This window comes from Fundulus heteroclitus, chromosome 4, assembly GCF_011125445.2.
Source record: "Fundulus heteroclitus isolate FHET01 chromosome 4, MU-UCD_Fhet_4.1, whole genome shotgun sequence".
NCBI classification, from domain to species: domain Eukaryota; kingdom Metazoa; phylum Chordata; class Actinopteri; order Cyprinodontiformes; family Fundulidae; genus Fundulus; species Fundulus heteroclitus.
The window spans coordinates 5412461-5422234 of record NC_046364.1 but is presented as its reverse complement, the minus strand read 5'-3'; the positions used below and the strand labels follow the sequence as shown (position 1 = coordinate 5422234).

General features: G+C 37.5%; 1 protein-coding gene across 2 annotated transcripts in view; it reads left to right on the top strand.

Annotated features, from left to right (window-relative positions):
* Window positions 1-1059: 1059 nt before the first annotated feature.
* The window catches only part of pacsin3 (protein kinase C and casein kinase substrate in neurons 3), a 38436-nt gene continuing 29721 nt past the window's right edge, over window positions 1060-9774 (top strand). Inside the window, exons 1-2 of one of the 2 annotated variants that reach the window (XM_036135935.1) lie at window positions 1060-1424; window positions 8052-8117. The gene's annotated coding sequence lies outside the window, so the exon portion shown is untranslated. The remainder of the gene's footprint in view (window positions 1425-8051; window positions 8118-9774) is intronic. The other variant, XM_036135936.1, reaches the window with a different exon arrangement.

Here is a 9774-nt window from a genome sequence, read left to right as displayed (position 1 = left end):
CTATTCAATTCTGAAAGTCAGAATTCTGAGAATAAAGTCAGATTTGAATACACTTTTATTTTATTTCTTTGAATGGACCTAATCCTCTTCCGTACTTGCTGTATTTTCAAGGGACAGTGCCATTGTGTTGCACTGCAGCTTGTTATAATTTGATTGAACTGTATGTGTACTTGGATGTGGATGTGACTGGGAATTCGCTTGATTTGAAATGCATTTAAATGAAAGTTTCTGTATAATTAGAATTTAATTATTTGTGTGGTAAAGTGCATTGGGGGGATATTTCTCACAAAGAGCAACTTTATCAACAAAGGGACCAGAAATGATCTGAACTGAGAAGGTCACCAGTGATTTATTGGAGACCTTCTCAATGTATAAAATGTATAAAAGGTTGAATAAATAAACCAACACACTTAAAATGTACCAATTAATAAAAAAAAATCATAATTGTCTGTTTAAAATATACCATTCATTTAATTGACCTTAATATTTTTTCAATTTATTTCCAATAAACCATTTATTTAAGCATTTGATTTTAATTTAGCTTTCTATTATTTTTTTTTTTTTAGCCTTTATTGCATTCTTTTTCTTTTACTTTTGTCTTTTATTTCTCCCTTGATGTTCTTGGTGTCAGTTTTGGTCCTCCATAGTGGTCAAAGTGGATCAAAATTAAAACTATGTTGTGCTTTAGTGACACATTGTAATGGGAATTTTTTTTTCTGTTTGCTTCTCATCAAATAAACTTTGATGTATTTTTATTTGTGCTTTTTGTTTTTGTCCCTTTGATGTATTTTCAAAAGAACGGTGCCATTGTGCTGCATTGCAGCTTGTTATAATTTGATTGAACTGTATGTGCACTTGGATGTGGATGTGACTGGGAATTGGCTCGATTTCAAATGCATTTAAATGAAAGTTTATGTATAATTAGAAGTGAATTGTTTGTGTGGTAAAGTGCAATGATTTATGGGCCCCTGTGATGAACTAGCTGGGAGAAGCGAATTTTCCGACGGTCCCTGAAGGCAGCACTGAGCCCTGCAGCAGACAGTGAAGGGTTAAGCTGTAATAGGATGAATGGATATTGTGGAGAGCAGCGTCTGATTACAGACACGCCAGCAGGCTTCAGAGCGGCAGGACGCTTATTTGCGGAGCGAGAAGCGCCATTTAACTCTCCTCTGAGGGAAATTAAGCCCGTTTTCCGCTTTTAATTCCGCTTTAACCCGGATCTGACAGCACAGCCCCGCAGTTTGGTCGCTGGTTCTGGAGGTCTGAGGTCGGCATTAATGGCTGCGGCGGGCCGACTGTCGACGGAGTGAAACCCTGCAGGGATGTCGCAGTTTGTGGGGGTGTGAACTGAGGAATATCGGTGTTTGACGGCCGGACGGGAGGCTCCAGAGTTTGGTCTGTTCCGCCTGCGCGGAGTTAAACAGGTAAGGCTGCTCACCTGGCTGGGAACGACATGATTTATGTTTATTTTGTTGCTTCACACGTGTGCAATATTTTAGTCTAGAAATAATAATAACAATAAAAACCGGACAATTCCAAATTAAGATTTTAATTTTAAAGATGTCAGTCAGACTTTTTTTTTTTTTTCTAAAATCTCTCTGACTCGCTCCAGAGATTGTTGGCCACTAGAGAACAACGTGTTAAGGCCAGCTTTTCTGTTTGTCTTGCTATTTTGTGGTAAAACATTAATTAACGTATCTACTCCTCCCTCAAAAAAAAAAAAAAAAAAAAAAAATCTTTCATGCGCGCATCATACCTCTGGTGACGTCACATAAGGCAGATGATCAGAGCTCTTTGAAAGTTTGCGCTGCTCATTGTTCTTTTTTCTTTTTCTTTTTCTTTTACACATTTTTTATTAAATCAACAGAACATTTTCATTTTCTGTGCGTCTTTGACAGAATCTTTTTGAGCTGAATGTGAGAAAACTGGGTTTTAGAGACATTTGCCGTTAGAAATGGACCAGAATCTGTTTGGAAGCTTTTGTTTTTCCCCTCATTGTGCTTTTTTTCCTCCATTTAAAATGTAGCATGTTGTGACAACCCAACCCTCACTACCCATCCATGTTTTGATTTTATTTGGCAGTATGCATTTCTGGGGTGGGAGAGAAAATCTACTGGATGTTTTTCTTTTGGTGACCACTAGCTGGCAAAAAATATGGCGGACAGAAACTGAAAAGATTACAAATGTATACAGAAATGTATAAGGGCCGAATAAATTAACCAACACACTTAAAATGTACCAATCAATAAAAAAATAATGTCAGTTATCAGTGGGTGTTTAAAATATCCCATTCATTTAATTGACCATAATTTGTTTTTCTATCTATTTCCATTACACCATTTATTTAAGTATTTGATTAAAATTTTTTTTAGCCTTTATTGCATGTTTTTTCTTTTACTTTTCTTTCCTCCTTGATCTTCTTACTGCTGTCAGTTTTGGTCCTCCATAGAGGTCAACATGGATAAAAATTAAACTAATATGTTGTGCTTTAGTGAAATTTTTTTTTTTTTCTTCATGCTTTAAGTATCTAAACTCTAAAAATCCATTGATTAGATAATTGACCACATCTCTGCCAAATTTTCTAACAGGTTTTTAACCTACAAAAATTATTATTTCAAATGTAGTTGCTGCACTTTTAGATAAAATTATATGGTTTATGTAATACTTTATTTGAACAAATCTCTTAAATACTAAAAACCTACCATACAAAATAGTTTTACTTATTAAATTGTGCCTAGCAGTGGCCCATTTGAGTTTTTGGATTGTTTGGGTATGAAAAAGAAAATGCAAAACTAAAAAAATGAACAAGAACCATCGTGTTTAGTTCGGTTTTAAGGAAGATGTAATATGGAAAGGCGCCAACATCGCTACGCGCCTCCGGTGATTCAGAAACGAGTCTTTCAAGAGAATCCCGAAGCTGAGAGTCTTGTTTTGGGCGTCTGCTGCAGCCATCAGAGCCCGAGGTTTGCCTCTACTTTGGATAATAAACAACATCAAATTAATACCATTTAATGTAGTTTTTTTTTCAGGTTTTAAAGAACAAATGATGCACAATAGTAAGAAAGATGCAACCTTTGTTGCAAATCTAGTGATTTTAATGAATCTTCTTGAAAATAATTTTATGTCCCAGGTATTTCCAGAAAAAAAAGCTCTTTTGGAGCACAGTTTAGCTATAAACTAGAGATGGAAAGGTCATTTAACTTTGTGCAACTTTTCATTAGCTTTGTGGCACAAAGGAACGCAAACCCCACTTTTTATCGCATATTTAATTTCTCAGGATTGGAACCTATTCTAATCTAGACGGTCATTTTTGCTTTCAAAACAGAAATATTCATTCAATGTGGTGTGAGGTTTGACAAAGAATCCCTACTACTACTGTTGTTTTAGTTCCTGTTGTTGTTGTTGTTGTTGTTGTTAGTTTACATTAAAAAAAACATTTAGCGATTAATCTTCAGTTTTAAACCTGTTTTTATCATCTAAAGGATCGATGGTCGTCTTTTTCAGCCGGTGGCAGAAGTCGCCGAATCAGCTTTTTCTGTGACAGGGGAAAAAAAATCAATATGGTGGAACATGTTGGTCCCAGCTTCAGATGCATCCGTCAGTACTCTGGGAAATGCTGCTAGTGGTAACTGATGCAATGCTTTGCTGCACAGAAGATAAACGGGAATCCTACATACCTTGTAAATCTTTGGGTAAAACAGCAGCGGTAACCCAATAAAGACGCGGGTTTCCCCTCTGCCGGTGCTTTGGCTGTTTTTAGATGAGCTGCACTGGATGTCAGCGGTATAAGAGTTCAAAATGTTGAGCAGCTTTAATGGCTGATAACGACACAAACGTCGTATGTTGGATGCAACACCTCAGATGAGTGCTGCTGCACGTTGCTATACATACGGATGGTTTTTAGGAGCTTTGCCATCAGGCTGTAAGCAGAGTGGCTGCAGATGGATCAGTGACCAAATCTAAATATTGATAAATCTCCTTTTTTTAGGAACTTTGCTCCTTGTTGTTGGGTTAGTAACATGTTACTGAACAAAATGCGAGGAACTCCAGCCCTGCGACCTCCAGGTTTATTTTTGGATTTCTGATGGGAGCAGAGAGGCTCGGCAAACTTTCTGGAGATAAAAACAATGAGCTAAAAAAAGGCCTGGGAGGCTTTGTGGAGTCGCTGATCTTTTTAAATCTCCCTGAAGGATTTATTCAGCTAGTGGTTGAAGGAAGGCTTCAGGCTTTGTGTGGGTATTGTTCGCCGTCTTGCTTTGCGTTCTCCCGCTACAGGATCATTACTTTATGGCTGACAACAAGAAAAAATCATATTAAATTCTTAAATCGACTCGTTTAAAGACAAAACAGGATGAGTGACGTTCCTAAAACAGTTTTTTTTAGATTAAAATAATGTTTTTATCCCAGTAATAACAGAGCAGAAAGCCTTAAACAGATTTTATCCAGTTTGTACAATGTTCCCAACTACATTAAAGTCCTTAATAAGTCTAATAAGACATTTAATAGTAAAGTAGTTAAGGTTATTTAGTAACCTGACTCCGCCAAATAGAAACAAGCAGATTGTTAACATGTACAAGCCAAGTTGGTTTTTAAAGCATTTTGATAGAACAACGGATTAAAAGACAAAAACTGCAGGAATTACTGTGTCAGACAGAACAATGCACCCATTCTCATGCATCAGCGATTTTAACTTTTAAAGTGAAGACAGTATAAACATTGGCATTATACTTAAACACTATCCCACTCATAAATAGGTTTCAGAACTTAAGTCCAAAACAAAAAGCTTTTAGACACTTGGGGAGAAAAAAATAAAAATAAATAAATCCGTTTCTCTTCAAACATGTTTGATCAATTGTCAACTTGATTTGCAGCTCTGTCAGGAGAAGGAAAAATAAGTTTGAAGAGAAACTGATCATTTTCAGGTATCAAAAAGCCCTTTTTATTATTATTGGGTCTTGAGAAGTTAACAGTCAACCATGTAAAATAAAAACATGTAAACATTTTATCTGGCTGCCAATGTACAGTCAGTTCTGTTCATCGCGCCTTAAATTTCTTTGCAAGTTTCAGGTAAAATGCATATTTCACCATCAACCAAAGAACAAAAAACCCTATGTAACCTTCTACAAGGCTACATAGAGGCTGCTTTTTCCTACGCGTTTTTGAAGGTTTATTCTACAAGAAACGGAAAATGTCTGCAGGTCTGATAAAAAGATAAATAGGAAGCTAAAAAAAACGTTGGACCCGCACCAAAGCAGTGCAGGAAAACAGGCTGAGATCGTGTTAATATGCTGGTGAAGACTCGCAGTCATGCAGTTTAGTACAGCGAGGAATCTCCAGACCTCTATACTTGGAGAAACTAAACCTCTCCACAGATGCACGGCTCAACACAGGAGGTCAAGACTCAGCTGTGCACCTACGCCTCAGGGATAAAAAGACCAAAATGTTCACACTCTGGAAAGAAAAGATAGACAGGAAGAGACGCCGTGTTGTGTGCATTTAAAGCTGCAGAGCGGCACACCTCTGCAGCTTTAAAAGCTTTTAGCTTCTCTCTTCACCAGCTTTGGGTTGAGAAAGACCTTTAGATGAAGAGGAAAAAAAGTTGTGGAGTCCAGTTGTTTGTTTTGACCTTTTTTTAATAAACCCTGTTAAATGGACAATCCTAGATCTTTGAGATTCAAGGAAGGGTTCATGCAATTTTCAGCAAGCAAGATCTAACGTTAGGATTTCAAATCAAGCCTTTGTTCACTTAAGTTTGTTTTCCCTGCATCTGGAACTTTAACCCCTTTAATCAATGAGCTTGATAACTGTTGAGTTTCAGCCAAAAGAGTCAATAGTGGGGGGCGTTAATGGAATCAGGGCTGGCGATAAGTCGATTTAATTGATTAGTTCAATTTTTTTAAGATTTAATTTGTGGAAAATCAGGATTTTAATTTGCAAATGCCCTCATTGGGCTTCCATAAAGAGAATAGCATGCAATGATGAATATATGTTTAGGAAAACATAGTCAGAATATTATAAAAAGACAAAACTTTTATCAAATGACCCCCTTTATTTACTCACCAACTTATTTTTTTTATTAGTTTGAAGTTACACAAGTGAAAAGCCTGTTTTTAGCACATTGTGTAAAACCACCATCACCAAACATTGTTATATTTTTATTGTTTACAACGGCAGGGCGGCCATCTTGTTTTACATGCATGGTTCACAGCTTGTATTTAGTAATATTTTAAATTTAGGTCAACTACCAGACAAAATGCTTAACATAAAAGCAAATTTTGAATACAATTTCTTTTTGTAAAATGAAAGGGATGGGTTAAAAAAAAAAAATTGATTTACTGGATTTGGTATATTAATCGGAGATTTTTGCCCAGCCCTAATGGAAATGCTCCCATTTTCAGGGTTCACAGGAATCAGTGATTGTTCTGTAAACAATTCTTACCAAGAAACAGATAAACTTGGACTCAACTAAATGGAAGTTAAGACTTGGTGTGGAAAATAACACGTTTTAATGGCCTAAAATTAAGATTATAAAGTTTTGAGGATTTTATGACCCTGAACTCACAGAAATCCTGGCAGAGCTGCTGAAGCAGTGTTTCTCATGGACGTCTATATACAGATATTATTCTATTAAAAAGGTTTAATCCTGTGTTGTGTTTTATTGTAGGCTGTTACCCCCAGCAGCTGTTACTCTATGAACCAGCACTGCTCCCTATAAAACAGATGCAAAATGTAATAAAATTAACATAAAACGTTTTCATTCAGTGTAAATTGTTCCAATAAAAGCCTGATAGTTGCATTCAAACTTTGCTCCAGCAACCATTTATTATTCATTCATTGTTAATCTTTATATTTCTATCCACTGTACAGTTCTTTTTTATCTATTATATTTATTTTTATTGTTTTTTTTAATGTCCGTTTGTAAAAACTGCTGTTACACTGAACCTCCCCAATGAGAGACAAATAAAGGTTTAATCCACCTGTCTGCAAATATGCCTTTGTTTTTATTTTAGCTTCATGCACTTAAAATGTGTTTCACCCAAGCAAGATAATTTAGCTTCTAAACTTGCATGGATATTTTACTCCAGGCGGTCTGAATAACTAGCCTCGTGAGACCATCCTGATCTCGCGAGCTTTCAAGGTTTCACTCGCCATTAAAATTTATTTATATCATTTGTAATCACAAGGGACCTTCCTGGACAAATGCATTCGGTTAACGTCCAATTAAACAGAATCAAATTAGAAGTTCACTTCATTCTAACACAAGTTCAATCAAAAAAGTCCCATTCACTCCTAATTATAAAACCATATAGGTAGATGCAGATACTGAGCCAGAAGCATCTTCCATGGGAAAGAGCAACGTGCCGTACATTTAGATTTGTCAGTAACAGCTCAATTAATGGTTTTGTCCATAAAAGAGACCCACCTAATTTAGTCAGGAGTACTTTCTATGTCGGAGGAAAAAAACAAAGGAAGGAAACAGCGTTTATGGCAGCCAGCAATAGTTGAAAATGATAAATGGAGAGTAGTAGGAGAAAGCGGACTGGGGTAAAGTGCTCATTATGTTCTTTATTATAAAGTTTTCATTTTTTTTAGGCACAGTTTTATTGTGGGGGTTTTTAAATATTAAACACTACCTTTTATTTGTGTTTTAGAAAAACCTCTTTACATGTATTCAGCAGGGTGATGGGTTTTAATGCATTTGTGGCGAACGCTTCAGTAAAAAGTGTCTGACGTTCAGTTTTTAAACCTTTTTATTGCTCCCTGTCCAGGTTTCGGGCTTCGGCAGGCTGTAAAAGAGGTGTGAGCTAACCGCTCCGACCTCGGCTGCTCTCTGGCTGTTTCATTAGGCTTTCGCTGCAGGCTTCATGTGTGGCATTTGACCGGGACTCCCAGAATGTGCCACCCTCCAGCCGGCACCGAGCCATAAGGCAGCAGCTCCTTCTAACCGCTTGCTGCTGCTCCGCTGTCTAACAAACCTCTCTGTGTTTTCCCCTCTCCTGCTGCTTCTGACAACTCTTCCTCCCGTCTGTGCGGACCGCTTTGCCTCTCAGGGCGCTGGGGAAACGGGCCGTCTTCTGTCTGGACGCCTGTCCATCTGTGTTTTCGTCTCTGATAAGGTAAGTCGTCCTCCTCTCCGGTCTGCTCTTGGCCGCAGCACGTTAACGTTTGTGTGCAATGCACGTCTGCTGTACATTTGACGCTTGGATTGATGCATTTTTATTCTTTCTCGTCATGAAACTCTTCTGGTTGTCCTCTAGTGAGAACTGTCCATTCCTGTTGAACCTTTCCGTGTTTTCTTTACATTATGACCACAAACCTTAATTGTAATTTATTGGGCTCTTGTTTGATGAGCAAACACTAAATATAGTATAGTTGTGAAGGATTCAGCAGCATCTACCAGGGGTTCTTCTAGGTTTGCATGGTATTAGTGCAGCTCCCTCGATCATGCTATCAACTCTGAAGAAAAACTTCCCCACAGCATGATGCTGGCACCACCATGCTTCCCAGTGGAAATGTTTTCTTCACACCAGGGGTGTCGGCCATTTGCACTGCAAAAATGGTGCAAATTCGGTGTTTGCACCGAATTTGCACCGAATCTGAGGTTAATCCTGTTAAAATTGGTAAAATTACATAGAAATATTCCCTGGTGCCATGCAAAAAACAACACAAATTAAAGTCTCCTAAAAATGACGGGTGCAACACGTAATATTCATCTTTTATCAGCCATGTTTCTCGCTTTTAATTCAGTTTCCTAGTAAATGGCACCACAAATATCCTATTGACTATTACTGTAAGGCAAACCTGCAAAATGTTATAGTTCATATTTACAATTATATACAGCTCACTACAAATAAAGCGTTTTGCGAAAGAAATAATCTACATTTTGTGGCCCTCAATTACTTTCAGCTTGACAGTTTTGGCTGGCGTAGCAAAAAATGGCTTTGTGTCAGTCCGTCACCCAGTGCAGTTAATAAAACGTCATGTTAGCGACGTTAAACCGGGAATAACTCCGACGGACACGGGGACCTTTCCGAGGAACGGTAATTCTGGTTTGTCGTCTGTGCAGCAGGGACTGTTTGTGTTGGCAGCGCCTAGAAATGTGCACAGAGCTATTTGGCGCTCGGATCACGCCGTCGGGCTTCAAGCGACTGACCTCCTGCTGTTTTTAATGACTAACCTCTGCGGCAGCATAATTAGAACCTGTTCTGGTGGTTAGAGGCCTGTGTTTTCGGTTCGAAGCTGGTTTACCTTCGATGTGACTCACCTGTCGATCTGCCAAGCTGCTGTTTAACAAACTGTAATAGTTGCAGGCTGCGATGTTTTTTACGTTTTGTTTTGTTTTCCCCCCGGGTGCAAAACAATGTTTCCTAGTAAAGGACTTTTTACTTTGTTTAAAAAGAGACGTGTACTTTAATGTGATATCTGTTTATGATGGATCAAATATCATTCATTCAGACTTTTGTTGCCTTCAAATTTTTTTTTAAACACTGTAATTCAGGATGGAAAAAAATATTGAAGCTACTTATTTACACTGCAAAAAGGGAACTAAAATTAAGTAAATTTTTCTTTATTTGAGCAGGTAAATATGATTATTTGCCAATGGAATAAGATTTTTGCACTTAAAGTAGGAAAAGTTCATCTCCATAATCATTTTTCAAATGCAGAATATCTAATTATCTTATTTTAGGGGTATAACTACTAATCCTATTGGCAAATAGTCTTATTCACCTGCTCAAATCAACGACTAATACTCTAATTTCTAGAAAATCTTAC